The 14929-nt window shown below is 40.7% G+C and overlaps 1 protein-coding gene across 1 annotated transcript in view; it reads left to right on the top strand.

Annotated features, from left to right (window-relative positions):
* Positions 1-637: 637 nt before the first annotated feature.
* The window catches only part of TNRC6A (trinucleotide repeat containing adaptor 6A), a 75155-nt gene continuing 60863 nt past the window's right edge, over positions 638-14929 (top strand). The window contains exons 1-3 of the mRNA XM_007656278.3: positions 638-672; positions 6123-6144; positions 8737-8793. The gene's annotated coding sequence lies outside the window, so the exon portion shown is untranslated. The remainder of the gene's footprint in view (positions 673-6122; positions 6145-8736; positions 8794-14929) is intronic.

The following is a 14929-nucleotide window of genomic DNA, read 5'->3' as shown; positions in this document are numbered from 1 at the left end:
TGGTGGGTTTTTTGTATAAAGGCTTTACTATATAAGGGTCAGTTGGGTCATGTTTAGATATAATGGAAAGGATCGATTTATATTCCATGAATTCTTATTTTATTTCATGCTTAGAATTAAAATGCACATGCATTAAAATTAATCACCTTGTAAATGACGAATGGTCACCTGGCATTATGGCAAAAAATGTGTGCATTGGTAGCTGTCTACATTTGTAGTCAGTCATTTAAGCGCTTACTGTTTGCAGAATGCTGTACTACAATATAACAGGCACATTCTCTGCCCCAAGTGAGCTTACCGGATAAGAGAGGAGCTCCTCTCAGACGAATTCATTAATTTTGATGGTTCACTTTAGCACTGCATTTAAAAAAAAATGTCCATTTTTGCTTTAGTAAATAGGGAAATAAGCGCATGTTTATCCTCCTGATTTAGATTGAATGCAGTTGTCCCCTGGTTTGCAGTGAACAAAAGGAGAGGTTATCCTTTTTAGACATGCTGATGCTCCTAAAATGGGTTTAAATGATTATGTTTCTAATATAAGACACACTTTTGGAAAGTTAATTACAACCTGTGTTGTTCAGGGATTTAGTGCAAGAAGAGGAAGAACAGTTGATGGAAGAAAGGAAAAAGAGAAAAGACGACAAGAAGAAGAAGGAAGCTGCTCAAAAGAAGGTACCGTGCAGATGAAATTTATGATATTGTAAAATACTGGTATTATCGGTTGACTCGAGCAACTTAGCTAAGCATGGGTTGAATTTGAAAAATTGCTCCATTTGTTTGGCTTGATTTTTGGTTTTTTAAAATTGTTTCATTGCCATAGTTGAACCAGATCCTATTAGGGTGCATCCCAGTGTCATGTTTATGATGTAGCAATCTTGCAAGGTGTTTAAAAAAAAGAAAAAGAGCCTTAAATATTTAATCTGTCCGTTCCGCGAAAGGTAAGTTTCTCTCTTTACTTCTGTAGTTTGGAGCCATAATGTATAGATGTCTAAGTACCTTAGCTGGTCATTTTTGCAATGATTTATCTTTGACCTTCAATCTTAAAACTATCTTAATCTGAACGCTTTCATCCTTTTTAGTACACCTAGGATTTTTGTGTATTTCCTGCATCAAGCTTCACTGAAGGATAGGCTTAATTTAAACTTAACTTCAAAGTGATTTAGAGAAAGTGAAAATGATGAGCCCAAAAAACCCCAAACTAACCTTAATCTCCCTAGCTCTTAGACTGTGAACCCTATGTGGGAAAGGAATTGTATCTAATCTGAAGCTAACATGTTTAGCATTGCTTTTGCCCAATCAAATTTACTGAGTGCTTATTGTGTGCAGAGCACTGTACTAAGCCTTTGGGAGAGAACAAAATAGACACATTCTGTGCCCACAGTGAGCATACAGTCTAGAGGGGGATACAAACGTGTGCACCCTTGTTTTTAAAAATATCCACTTGTTTTTCACTTCTGCCTTTCAAGCAGAGGTATTTATTCATCATCATCAGTGGTATTTATTGAGCTCTTACTATGTGCAGAGCAATGAACTAAGCATATGGGAGAGTAAAATACAACAGAGTTGGCAGACATGTTCCCTGCCCATAGCGAGCTTACAGTTAGAGGTTAACCATTTGAAGTTTATTGTTAACCTGTAAATTAAAGTGCTTCACAATCATCTGAATGTCCTTTTCTTGAGTGTGTGTTCCACAGCTCAGTTAACCACAGAGCTAACAAACTAAGACAGTATCTGTCCAGTCTCCCTATCTTTGGATACTGAACCTTTCTCAGCCTCTTTGCCCTATCGTACTAACCACTCTACTGTCTCCTTTGGATAATTGTCCTCAGGACTTTTAGTGATGCTTGTAACCTTTTTAATACTTATTAATGGAATTTGTTAAGTGCTGCTGTGTGCCAGACATGGAATTAAGCACTGGGGTAGATACAAGTTGAGGTTGGACTCAGTCCATGTTCTACATGGGGCTCCCAGTCTTAATTTCCATTTTGCAGGTGAGGTAAATGAGGTCCAGAAATGTGAAGTGACTTGCCCATGGTGCCACAGCAGACAGGTGGCGGGGTCAGGATTAGAACCCAGGTCTTCTGACTCCCAGGCCTGTGTTCCTTCCACTAGGCCAAGCTGCTTCAGTAACCTTTACCCCTGTAATTTAAAGATTCCACTGGTTCTCAGGTCCCTACTTTATTATCATTTGTAATATAAGTAGAGTAATAATGGACTAGGAACAGGATCCTGTTTCACTCCATTGTTGGTGGGGAGAAGGAGTCGAGATCTGTCGCAACAAGCCTGGCGTCCTAAGCCTTCACATATCGGTGAACTTCATCATCACCCGTGGTGTACGTTTAGCATGTACTGTGTGCAGAGCACTGTAATAAGCACTTATCACCCATAAGCTTACTGTTTATAAAAGCAGGAGGGGCAATGTTTTTGTATGTTGCCCTTCTCCTAAATTGTCATTTTGCAGTTTCAAGCCATATTATGATTCAGTGAGTGTTGCTAAATCAACAAGATGGTGTTGAGTGGCTCCAGAAGGCTCTTGCCATTAGTGGAGACCAGTGAGAAGCAACATTTCCAGTTCTCTTACCATTCTTCTTGAAAATGCCGATTATCTTATATCTGTTCCAGTGCTTAATATGGCACCTGGCACCTAGCAACCTCTTAATAAGTACCATAAAAATTGCCGATGCTGCTAGTGCTTTGGTAAGCCTTTGGCATTTCTTCCATGTTCCCTATACTAAGAAAAAGTCCGTGCTGACATCTGAGCCATATGCGACCTCCCTGTTTGCAGATTTCAGCAGGAATGTCATTAGGTTTGGGCGCATTCCAGTTAATGGCATTTACTGCAGTTTTCTAGTTGGGTCATAGGAATACTTCCCCTTATTGGATACGTGACCCCCAGATGGTGACAGACAGGGTTAGGATACATCATTTTAGAACTAGGACTCTTCCACTTCTGACCGAATGGAGATCCCTAGTAGCTGGGTTTTCCTCTCTCAATCTCATTCCCAGTCGCGGATTCTGAGTCTGGCTTGGGACCAGTTGGAATCAGAAGGGGATCTGGACCATGCTGATTTAGCAATGAGTTCATGTTTCCCTCTTTCCTCTAATTCACAGTGGCAGGGAAAAGCTTTTTGTGCAGACTCAACTCACATGCGCAGTCGTGCCCTTAGCCTCCCAGGCATGAGGGGTACCTGAGCCTCCTTGGTTTCGTTCAGTAGTAGTGGCCCTAGGATTGAATGGATTGACAAGAGCATTTGTCCACAGTGGCCGTGTTCCTCAGATGCCATGTGTTCAACTGGGATCTCCACATGGCTTAAATAACCTCATGGGAGTGATCTGCAGAGTTTTGGCGTACACACCTCCTTATTTCATATCCACGAGAACCCAGATCCATGCCCTGGGTTGCCCTGGGCTTTAGCCCCAGCTCCTGAACTCTGTGGGGATAGAACAGGGATTGCCCTTTTTCCCCCCGAGGGGCCTGTCAAGCCACCAAAAACCCCACTGTAGCATTGGGGAATTGTGTTCCCACTTCATTTTGGGATTCAACTAGGATTTGGTTTTTTTTGTGTTTTTTTTTTAAATGGTGTTTAAATGCTTACTTTGTGCCAGGCACTGTACTAAGCACTCTACTACAGTCCCTGTCCCACACGGAGCTCACAGTCTCAGTCCTCATTTTAAAGATGAGGTAACCGAGGCACGGAGAAGTTGTGTGACTTGGCAAAGGTCACAGAGCAGACAGGTGGCAGAGCCAGGATTAGAACGCAGGTCCTCTGACTCCCAGTCTGATGCTCTTTCCACCAGGCCACGCTGCTTCTCCTGTATGTAACATTTTGTAATGTCCATCTCCCCCATTAGACGGTAGGGCTCACTGTAGGATGCGTGATGTGCTTGCCTTTAGTAAATGGCAGCATGGCCAGGCAAAATGGAGCCCAGGCCTTAAAGGCCCGTCACACTCCGTCCCTTAGTGTTCTATCAGTCTGAGGAACTCTACTCACCAGAGTTAATTCTTGTTCCCTTAAACAAGATGCTTATGGTCAGTCAACGGTCTAGAGGCAAAACAGCTCAGAGAGGACGGTCTCAAGAAAAGGGGTAAATGAATGGCCCTGATCACTGTGCTTCCACACCTGAAAAGGCTGAGGCGGAGGACAGGAAGCAGAACCGCCTCATGTCTGGACAAACTCTGTGCATTCAACTCTTTCTTCCTGGACAGAATCTACTTGGTAAACTTGTCCTGTTGTAACCAAACTGATGTTATGCTGTGGGAAGAATGTAACCTAACTCGTGCATTGTGTTCTATCCAAATTATGTAATGAAGACAACTTTTACTACAAAATTGACTTTAACTCTACCAGGAACACTCATTGAAACTTGACTGACATTTTCATCTTAGATGAGTTTTCTTTTGATATAGTAATTTTTTTTTTAGTTCAATGCACGATATGATGTGTCTCATAACTTAAATTATGAGACACATTCTCATAATTGAGAAGTCTCTTAATGAGACTTCTATTAAAAGTCAATGGAGAAATGCCAATGGTCAAAGATAAGGGAATTTTAATAGTCATTTCTTGGCTGTATCTGGAATTTCTGTGACTCATGACAAGAATGCATGCATTTCCTTTCTAATTATTACTAATTTTCAATTATCTAAGAAATGAAGGGTATGAAAGTAATGCCCAAACTCATTTTCGCCATTAGGTTTACTGTCTCCTGCCTCAGATTTTTTTTAAGGTAAACTGGTTTTGATTATGATCTCTCTGTTGGATCCAATCGAATAGTGAAATGATCAAGAGGGGGAAGGAGGAAGAGAAACCAAAGTGTGCATAGAAAATCCACCGGGGGATAAGCATTCCTGAATAATTGCATGTTGGCAATATGTTCTTTGCTGTTTTGATTTTTTTTTTTAAAGCAAACATGCATAGTAGTGCAAGTAATGGAATACACTTATAGTAAATGCCATTCTCTATGGTAAAGAGCAGTAAAATTATTTTTGGGGGGTCATTAGTAATTTAATAAGTGGTTTAAGTCTAGTAAATTAGAAATATAATTTAAAAGTTTTGGTTCGCTGCACATGAAAATTTGTGGGTGGCCCATTAGAGATTTTGTGTCAAGCTCTGGATTTTTCTTATTTTCGTTTTCCAATATAAAGTACCACATTTATATCTAAACCTGTGGTTTCAGAAAATAAAGCCTAAGAAAGACTATTACTGTTGGGTATAGTGCCTAGAACATTAAGTCATTTTATGTGATTCTTGTGCTTTTCAGCACAAGATTTATTTAATTAATCTTCCTTTAATTTTCTGGGAATAACAAAGAACTACTCCATTGTCTGCCATATAGTTTGCTTATTCCAGCTTATTACCAGCCACTGTAATTGGACATGTTTATGTTTCCATCTCCAGCCAACTCTTGATTATTCACACCCTTGCTTCCTCCTCCTCTTCCTGCCTTTTGCACATTTTTGATCCTCAGCACATAATAGGCAAGAGGGAAGGAAAGAAAGTAAAACTCCTCCAACACTTTTGCCACATCCTGTTCATTTTAGGTACTGGTTGCTAGCAGAGGAGAATTAAATTAATGGGTAAAATAGATTTGGAAAGTTATTCTTGCTTTCATTTTGCCATGCTTCTTGTCCTTCATTCGAATGAATATTTTAGTTCCTGTACTTAAGGCAGCCTAACACTTCGCAGGTAAAACAAGTAAACTCATGTTCCTTGTATTCTCTGAGCCAGTTGTAAAATTTTCTAAAAGAGCATCTGTAGACTTCATTTACTCCTGACTTCTTTCATTGCTTTTAAGAAAACTGATTTTTTTTTGCAGCTGCAAACACTGATTCAATAGATACCTAAATTTAATGATCTTAGTTATGTAAATAAATGGAACTCCTTAATTGGCTGTAATAGGGTTTTAGTGATAGTGCATAAGCCTGGCATATTTCTCCTCAGTTTGTTTCTTTTAAATGTCTTTCAAGTTCTGTTTGTGGGGGTGAAGGGAATGAGGGAGGAAAATGGCTCTTCAGCTCTAATTCCTAATATTTTTAAAAGGTGAATGATTTAAAATATGTGAATATTATGCATGGAAAATAAATTTTAATAACTCTGAATTTACATGTTTTTTTTTTTTAGGCCTCTGAACAAAAAATCAAAGGTATGTTACGGTAAACTAATTTTGCATTTTAAAGCTAAGATTTAAGAATACCTAAGTTGGTACAGTAGAAACTTGAAATGTTGAGTTGTTGAGTAACACAATATTATGGTTAAGGAGAAAGTTCAAAGGATTATACATTTTTGTTCTTTTTCATATAGTAGTTACATTAACAGCAGAACATTTTGTCTTGTCTATCCCACCATAACTCTATGGGCAGTGAAAATAATTATGAAGGGAAGTACTTAAAATGTTGGATTTTTGTTGGAGTAAGCAAAACCATGCTTTGAGATGCTTTTCTCTAATGTTGAGAAGTACAAAAGAGACTCTGAAAAGCCTAAGGTAGTTAATTTTAAGCTTTTTTCTTATGTGTAAAATTATGGTTCACATTTCAAGTTTGGTGCCCGTTGAAGGGGTATTTCACACTTCTTTGTTTTGAGTATTTTTGTTGGGAGGGTTTGCTTGTTTTGTTCGTACTCTCTTTGGTTCAAAGATGTAAATATATGGGAAAGACTGGTTATTAAAGCAGAGGGATTAAGAGCGGTTGTATGAAAGAAGGGGAAGTAGGGCAAGGAATTCTGAATGCTTCCACGATGAGACATTTCCCCTTTTCACCTCCATGTTTTTTTCTTCCTCCCCCACCCCCCCCCCCCCCCCCAAATCTTTTCTGGAACAAAAGATTCCCTAAGGCAAAAATAGTTTTTGGGTACACCTGGGCACCACTAAGCTTTAATTAAAGTATTAATAAAGTTTACATCTGTCTAGTTCTGTATGAAAGAATCCGAGTTATATCATGTACACACTTTTTGAGAAGGTGAAGAAAGTAGCTCTGGAGGGGAAAACACAGCCCTCCCTGCCAGACAGTTACCGTAAAATGTGGAAGGTGGTTCCGTGGGGTTGCGGAGGGTCCTCAAAGCGATAAAGGAACTTGGATTATGTTCCTAGACATATTTGAAGAATTCCACCAGGAGACCGCTTTAGGAGACTGTCACATTTTGACATAGCATATTGACTGTGAGTCAGTCTTTGGAACAGATGACATTTGGATTCAGAGAAAGTAATTTTGCTGGTTAGATAATAATGGTAATTATTTTTATTAAGCACTTAGGAGGTGCCAAGCACTGAACTAAGTGCTGGGATAGATAATAGATAATTGGATTGTTAGCTTCCAGGACTCCTTTCATTCACTGGCTCTGTGTTCCCTCCAGATCCTCAGTTTTTCCCATTCCTTCCTACCTGCTTTCTAGTGGCTATTCAGGGTGGAATGGATATCCAGGAAGAGAAAGAGACAAATTCACCCAACCCCATCACCAATGATCTGGCAAACCTAGTCAGTTAATTATATTTATTGAGCTCATACTGTGTGCAGGGCACTGTACTAAGTGCTTGGGAGTCTTTAATATAATAATAAGACCCATTTCCCTGCCCACAACAACCTTACCGACAAGAAGGACCTGCCTCTTCCCCATCAGAACATATTCTCGATGGAGAGAGGGAGAGTGAGAGAGATAGGGAGGAGGAAAGGGAGAGAGATTCCTTTCTTCCAAAGCAGAAATCCAGGCAATCCCCCACACTTTCCTGACTTGGTGAACTTTTATTCTGTATCATTCACCCTTAACATCCTGGGATAAAGCTCCAAGATCCACCCAGCCCTTGTACCCTACCATGTCCTTGAATTCAGAAATCTTTCTGAGAAACTCACCTATCCAGGGGCCCTAAATCACTACAATACCTAATTGCCGAGTTTCCTTCTTTATTTGCTTTACCTCCCCACTCTCCATTAACGGTCAGTGAGCAATAGCTAGATGCAGTCTGTTGAAAGCCTCATTCATTTATGTTTGTTGTCAATTCCAAGATTCTGTCCCCTTTTTCCATTTTGTTTCTAACTCCCTCTTGACTCCTTTTTTTGACTTCACAAAGAAGATTCACTCATGTATTCATTCATTCAATCAATCGTAGTGAGCGCTTACTGTGTGCAGAGCACTGTACTAAGCGCTTGGAAAGTATAAACATATAGAATCTCAAACCTTGCAGCCGTATCTACTGTTTTAGTACTAATTTTCTTTCCTTCATCATTGTATCTGTGCATGTGATGTATGTTTGGTGTTTATACATGGGTTGTTTTGGAATAACACATTAATTCAAATTAGTGTTTTATTAAATGTTTAACTTTGAGAAGTCTTGAAATTTGGAAGTGAATTTTTCAGGCTTCTGTGTGCATAAGAAAGGTAGGTACTTAATAGACTAGGTTTCATTCCATTTTTTCATGCAAAGTGAGTCACATTTGTGGTGTTAAACTTTAAAAATTGTGAGACATAAAACAAATGAAAAAATACATCAGAAGAATCTTACTGTGTATAAATGGAAAAGATAATGCAGGTGAATCTTGATTAAAAATGCTTAGGACATTTAACAAGAACCTCATTATGAGGAAAGCAATACATAGAAATAGATTTGTGAGAGGTTTTTTTGTTTTGTTTTGTTTTAGTTGTTTTCGTTAGCACAGCTCTCTGCACACAGTAAGTGCTAAATAAATATTATTGTTACTATTACTACTAAGAGGACCTGCCTGCTTCTCTCTGTTGATTCTCACAGGGGAGCTGAATGATCACAAACAAGGAAAAGAAATAATTCCCAGAGGAAAAAAAGCAGGTAAAGCTAGATATTAACAAAGGGAGTGAAGTGACAGCAAAACAAAGGGTTACCATTCACTAAGATTACCAAAAGGGAGAGTGTTGAAAACAAAATAATTTTTCCCACAAGGAAAAGCCCCATGATCCAAGGGACATCTCACAGATCAGAACGAAAGATTCATTTATTCACTTTTCTAATTGGTTACTTATTTCAAGGTTTTAATAATCAAGTTTGTAATGCATGTTACAGGGACTCTTTCTAGTGAGAATTTTATGTATTATATTTCTGAATTTTATGCCTCCCTAGCCGACCCCAGCTATAGAGTAATTTCATGCATAGTTCTTTAAAGGAGTAATGCCAGTTTTCCAACAGTGGGTAGCAAACAAATCAGATGATCAAATAAGTTACTGTAATAATCATGAATAATAATTGTGGTATTATGCTTTCCAAGCATTTTACCTGAGCACTGGGGTAGATAGATAATCAGGTTGAACACAGGTCCTGTCCCACATGCGGCTTACAAGTCTGGGTCGGTGGATGGTGTGGGGGACGGTGTGGAGAGAGGAGATATTTACTGCCTATTTTACAGATGGGGAAACTGAGGCATCAAGAAGTGAGGTGACTTGCCCAAAGTATACATGGCAGACAAGTGGCAGCATCAAGATTAGAACCCAGGTCCTCTGATTCCCAGGCCTGTGCTCTTTCCACTAGGTCACGTTGCTTCCCAAAGAGGATCATTTTAAGCCTCTCTGGTGGTTGGTGTGCCAGGGTAAAATCCTCAATATAAATTCGGAGGCAAGGCGAGCTTTTATGTTTGAAAATGAATGGCTGTTTGGAGTCTAAATAACTGCACACTTTCCATGGTTGATGGTGTGTAATGAATCAAGTTTTATTAAAATTTTAGTGTGCCATTTAAAAAAATGAATTGTTATGACTCAACACCGATGATGAAAATGGTGCTTAGTGATAAGTCTTGGGAATACTACAGCATTAATGTGTTTTTAATCTGCGAGCAGTTTTACAGTTGGCTTCCATGTCCAAAGTTGTTTCATAACTACATGGAACTACATTTTGGTTTTGCTAAAATCCACAACTACTGGACTTGGTCGTAAATTTGTTTTGACAATTCTCAAGGTCGGGGTGGGGGCAGTGGTGGGGAGGAGGGTTATATGAATGGTAGAAATATTTCAATTGGTCTTCCTTGGAGTGTCTTTGTGTTTCTAAGCAGATAAGACTGTGCATAAGGTAGGAAGGGAGGAAGACACGCATCCACCCTGAAACTTTTACCCTTGTCTTGTCATTTTCATATTTTTTTCTGACCTTTAAAATCGGAAAAACTGAACTGAGTCCAAAACCAAATCTCTGTACTTTCCTCTGTGGAAATTGGATATATTCCCCAGAGATATTTTTAGTAAATTCTACTTTTTGATTGGGTGGAAAGAAAATACTGTACGTCAGAACACTAGCTAAATTTTACTGTTTCCCTCTCCCTCCGATTCCTCCCCTCACCATATGGAATTTCGAGTTTACTATAAAGAGAGGTTATGCGAAAAACACAGAGATTAAAGTTACCTCTTTTGCCAAGTACTGCTCCATTTCTACACCACTCATAATAGACTTAACAAATACCAGTACAAATTTTAATGCAAAATATATATTCAGAGATGTATATGGTTGATTGGAGAGGTGGTGGTTTGCCTTTCATGGTACTTTATCCTGAGCATTCAGCAGTTACACCCGGACACTCTATAGCACTGAGCGACACATCTTGCCCAAATTTCTGGACTCTAGAAGTTCAGGTTCTCTGAGACTGCCTAGTTCCTCGTCATTTTCAGTTACTCTTCAGATTAGCATTTTGTGGTTTTGATCGAGAAAACATAGCTGGTATCTTCAGAGGGACTACCCAGTTAAAGAGCATGTTTTTCTAGTTGGCCGCAGTATGTTTGGATTTAAGACCTTCCCGTCTCTCTTTTGGTTATTTGTGTTCTCTTCTACATGACCCAGAAGAAAGGAGTAATCTCTCATTTCCGAAATAGCAGCTTAGGGTTAATACCCCGCCACTCAAGCTGCCACTTAACTAATGGGAAAGAACACTACTAGTAATATGGTAATTAAGCTATTAACGTTTTTTGAACGGCCGTTGTGTATTTGGCACTGCATCATGCCCTCGTTGGAGTTTTGGGCCATGGGCAGGAGCGGTGCCAACTTTTCATTTGGAGCACGGGGTGGGACAAAGTGGGTAGAAAAGAGGTGTCTTCCAAAGCCGTAGGCTTGCAGCCAGAGCTCCCCGGAGACCCATTTAGAGCTGTAGCTAAGTGAGAGAGGCATAGGGAGGGAGGGAGGGCGCGTAGGCACAAGTGAACACGAAGAGAGGGGAGATGGGGATGGGAGTAAAGCAAACTTTACAGTAGTTTACGTACAGTGCTTGAGCTGAGTACCACTTGATGTTCTCTCAAGTGGCACCACATGAGCCTCTGATTCTAAGGTAACGTTAGAAATCGGCCTCTAGGTTACTACTGATACGATTCTCTTTCCCGGTGTCTAGCTCAAGTCAGTGAATAGTGTCAGCTGTTTAAAAGTGTGTAAATGTCATTATTATTATACACTTTCATAATACAAATAACTGAGGTATTTGTTTAGGGCGCATAGTCCTGGAATAGATGAAATATAAGCAGATCACCCACTCTGAAGAGGGAGGGAGAACAGGTATTTTCACCCCTGCTTTTACCGATAAAGAAACTGCCACGTGCGTCCTGTGTAACCTTGGGAAAGTTAGAGCCGGGATTAAAATCCACGTCTCCTGATTCACAGGTCTCTGCTGTTTCCACTGGGCCATGCTACCTCTGTTTGTCATTCTTTCTGACCTCCGCTTCAGGGACATTGAATTTTTCTCATTTATTTTCTATTTCTTTGCTCCTTTCTCTGCTTCTACACTGACTCCTCTCTTCTTTGCTCCTTTCTTTGCTTCCACACTGACACCTCTCCTTCTCTGTGAACCAGAAATGTCCCAAAGCCCTAGAATGTGTTTCTTTTCTCCCTGCGTACCCATTAACATTTGGAGTTAATCAGTGGTATTTTTTGAGTGCTTACTCTGTGCAGAGCACTGTACGAAGCGCTTGGGAAATTGCAGTACACAGAATTAGCAGATGTGTTCCCTGCGCATAACGAGCCTCCAGTCTAGAGGTCCATGTATGTTGAATCAGTTAACATCTACGCATACATAGATTCCTGCAAAATCTTCATCTCTACTTCTAGCAAATCACCCAACTTCTTGCTGCTTGGAGGCTCAAGTTCCTTGGAAGTTCCACTGCCACCCACAGCAAATAAAAATATGACACAGCTTATTCCCTTTTCCTCTGTATCATGTGTATAATCACTTTGGCCATGCCACTTTCAGTTCTTTCTCCTTGGCCCTCCTCACATCCCATTGCTCATCAAGGCTTGCTTGTTCTTCTGGTTTGTTTTGGGGGTTTAGTTTTGTTTTGTTTTGTTTTTTTTTGTTTTGGAGTACTCCTCTATCCTCTCTTGCCATACTCATAGTCCAGGGAGTAGCCATACTGCACCTCCACAGCTTCCCTGCTAGATCCCTTGCCATCAGTGTTTGCTGCCTTAAACCTAGCCCACAGGTAACATAGTAATCTCCAAGTGCTAAATCAGAGCATACCCTCCCACCCCGCATTTCAGACTTCCAATCGCCTTTCACCAAGTTTAAGTCCCCAATCATGAACTTGAAGGATCTCAAAAATTTGGCAGTGACTTGTCCCCCATCCTTATGTAACTGCCTTCGCTGCCCCCTTTTTCTGCACCTCAGCTTTCACTCTGGGGAGCCTTAGAAAGTGTGTCATAGCTGAAGGCATTTGGGAGCAACATCAGCCCAGCAGACTAGTGTACAACTCCAAGACCGAGGTGATTTAAAGCAGAGATTTGGAGAAGATAGGAATTCCAGGAGGGAGAACAGCAAACCGTTCTACAAGGGGCAAATGTAAAATAAATAATAATTGAATATTTATGGTATTTGTTAAGCACTTACTATATGCCAAGCACCATTCTAAGTGCTGGGAGTAAATAAAGGTAAATCAGGTTGTTCCACGTGGGGCTCACAGTCTTAATCCCCATTTTACAGGTAAGATAACTGAGACACAGAGAAGTTAAGTGACTTGCCCAAGATCTCACACAGACAAGTGGTAGAGGCAGGATAAGCATGGTAGGACACAATTTTTACTTGCCAGTGGGATGGAAGTATTCATCAGTCACACACTGGTCTTTCCAGCCACTTGGTTACAGCATCAGATAGTGGCATCTTTTAACCAAAACGACAGTTATAAGTGCTCACTTGTCTGTTTTTGTTTGTGGTGATTCGGGTGTGTCCCATCTCCCCCATTCGATTTTAGGCTTCTTGAGGATTGAAACTCTTCTCCTCCCAATGGAATCTGCTACAGTGCTGTGCTTTCTTGGGGGGCCAAGTGACTGAGAGTAACTTTGAAAGCATTTCTCAGTTATTTGTTCATTAGTTCATAAGGCTGAATTTGAAATAATTTTGCATTCATTGCTGGATTCTGATTTATGCGTAAAAGGGAGATTTATGTTTAGGATGACTAAGAAGCAGCGTAGCCTAGTGGAGCCCTAGGAGAAGCAAGGTTCTTGCTTACTGCGTGACCTTGTGCAAGTCACTTACCTTCTCGGTTTCCTCATTCATAAAATGGGGATTCAATATCCATTCTCCCTCCTACTTGGCCTCTATACCTCATATGGGCTAGGGACTGTCTCCAATCTAATTATCTTGTATCTATCCCAACACTTAGTACAGTGCTCGGCCCATAGTAAGGACTTAACCAAAGCCTTTATTATTGTTATGACTGTATATTTGTACATTACGGCGGGTACTTCTACATCTCTAGAATATAAACTCCCTGCAGACAGAAGCCATGTCTACTGATTCTATTGTTACTTGTCCAAATGCTTAATACAGTGCTCTTGCACATAGGTGCTCAATAAATACTGTTGTGTGATCAATCAGTAGTGAGAGTTTTTCTCAACAATAATGTACACATTGGATCCAAGCCCCAGGAGGGAGGTAAGCCATTTCTTTTTCTCAGGTGGTTTTCCAATGGCCTGAACCAGAAAGGGGGTTCTTCTTCCGGAGAAGCAAGGTTCCCCTGCTTCTGGCTTCCAGGCATGCATGATAAAGGAAGAGTCTGCCCATTAAGCTTGATTTGAGACTTTTCAACTCTTTCTACCCCATTTCATCATTGGACAGCTATCATTTCCACATCCTACCCTTTCTGATCAGGCTGCTGCCTTTCCACTGGGTTTTGGAAAAACAAGGAAAAGATCTGCCCTGTCCCCTCTCCCCCAACCCCTTAACCTATTAGAATATTTAAAGATTTAAAGCCAGTGAGGTCTGAGTGATTCCTTCCTCTGTTGAAGCCTCAGAGAGAATCTGTTCAGTCAGTCAAATCAATCCATGGTATTTGAGCATTTTACTATATGCAGAGCACTGTAGTGAGCACATGGGCGATTACTTTGCAACAGATTTAGCAGACAGGTTCCCTGTCCCTAACAAGTTTACAGGCCGGGGGCAGGTTGACCCCATTCTCCCTCCCAGCCACCCTGCAGGGCACACTGCTGGACATAGGCACAAGACCATGGATAGCTCAGCTCAAGTGATCACCACTCCAGAAGCCAATTAAGGGTCTGCCTCGCTGGCTGTAGGATAGCCCTTCCCTCTCTGAAGCATGGGTTTCTGGGCTTTCTTCACCCGGAATGACAGAGGGGCAGAAAAAGGACACTGTTGTATTTTCATGGGTGTCGCAGACAAGTGTGCACCAGATTCTCAGGGTGACACGAAGCGATGCTGTCTTCTAACTGAAGGAGAATTCTATACATGGGGAGGTAATTCAGATGGGATCTGGACAAGTTCAGGAAGAGATGTAATGGCCATTTGGGATCTTACTCTCAATATTTGAACTCTTTTGAATGAAATCTTTACCCATGCATTAAGGACTATAAGCCATCCTGCTTCCTCCTCATCTTCCTCCTCTTTCCCCTCTTCCTTCATTCTCCCCTCCACCAACAATCCGTCAAAAATTGGGGATGTCCCCTTCCCCTCCCCATCTAGGAGGATGACTCTCTGGAACCTAATCCAAAATCAGAA

This window comes from Ornithorhynchus anatinus, chromosome 2 (assembly GCF_004115215.2).
Source record: "Ornithorhynchus anatinus isolate Pmale09 chromosome 2, mOrnAna1.pri.v4, whole genome shotgun sequence".
NCBI classification, from domain to species: Eukaryota; Metazoa; Chordata; class Mammalia; order Monotremata; family Ornithorhynchidae; genus Ornithorhynchus; species Ornithorhynchus anatinus.
Note: the sequence above shows the minus strand (reverse complement) of the source record. Positions and strands in the feature narration are given on the sequence as shown.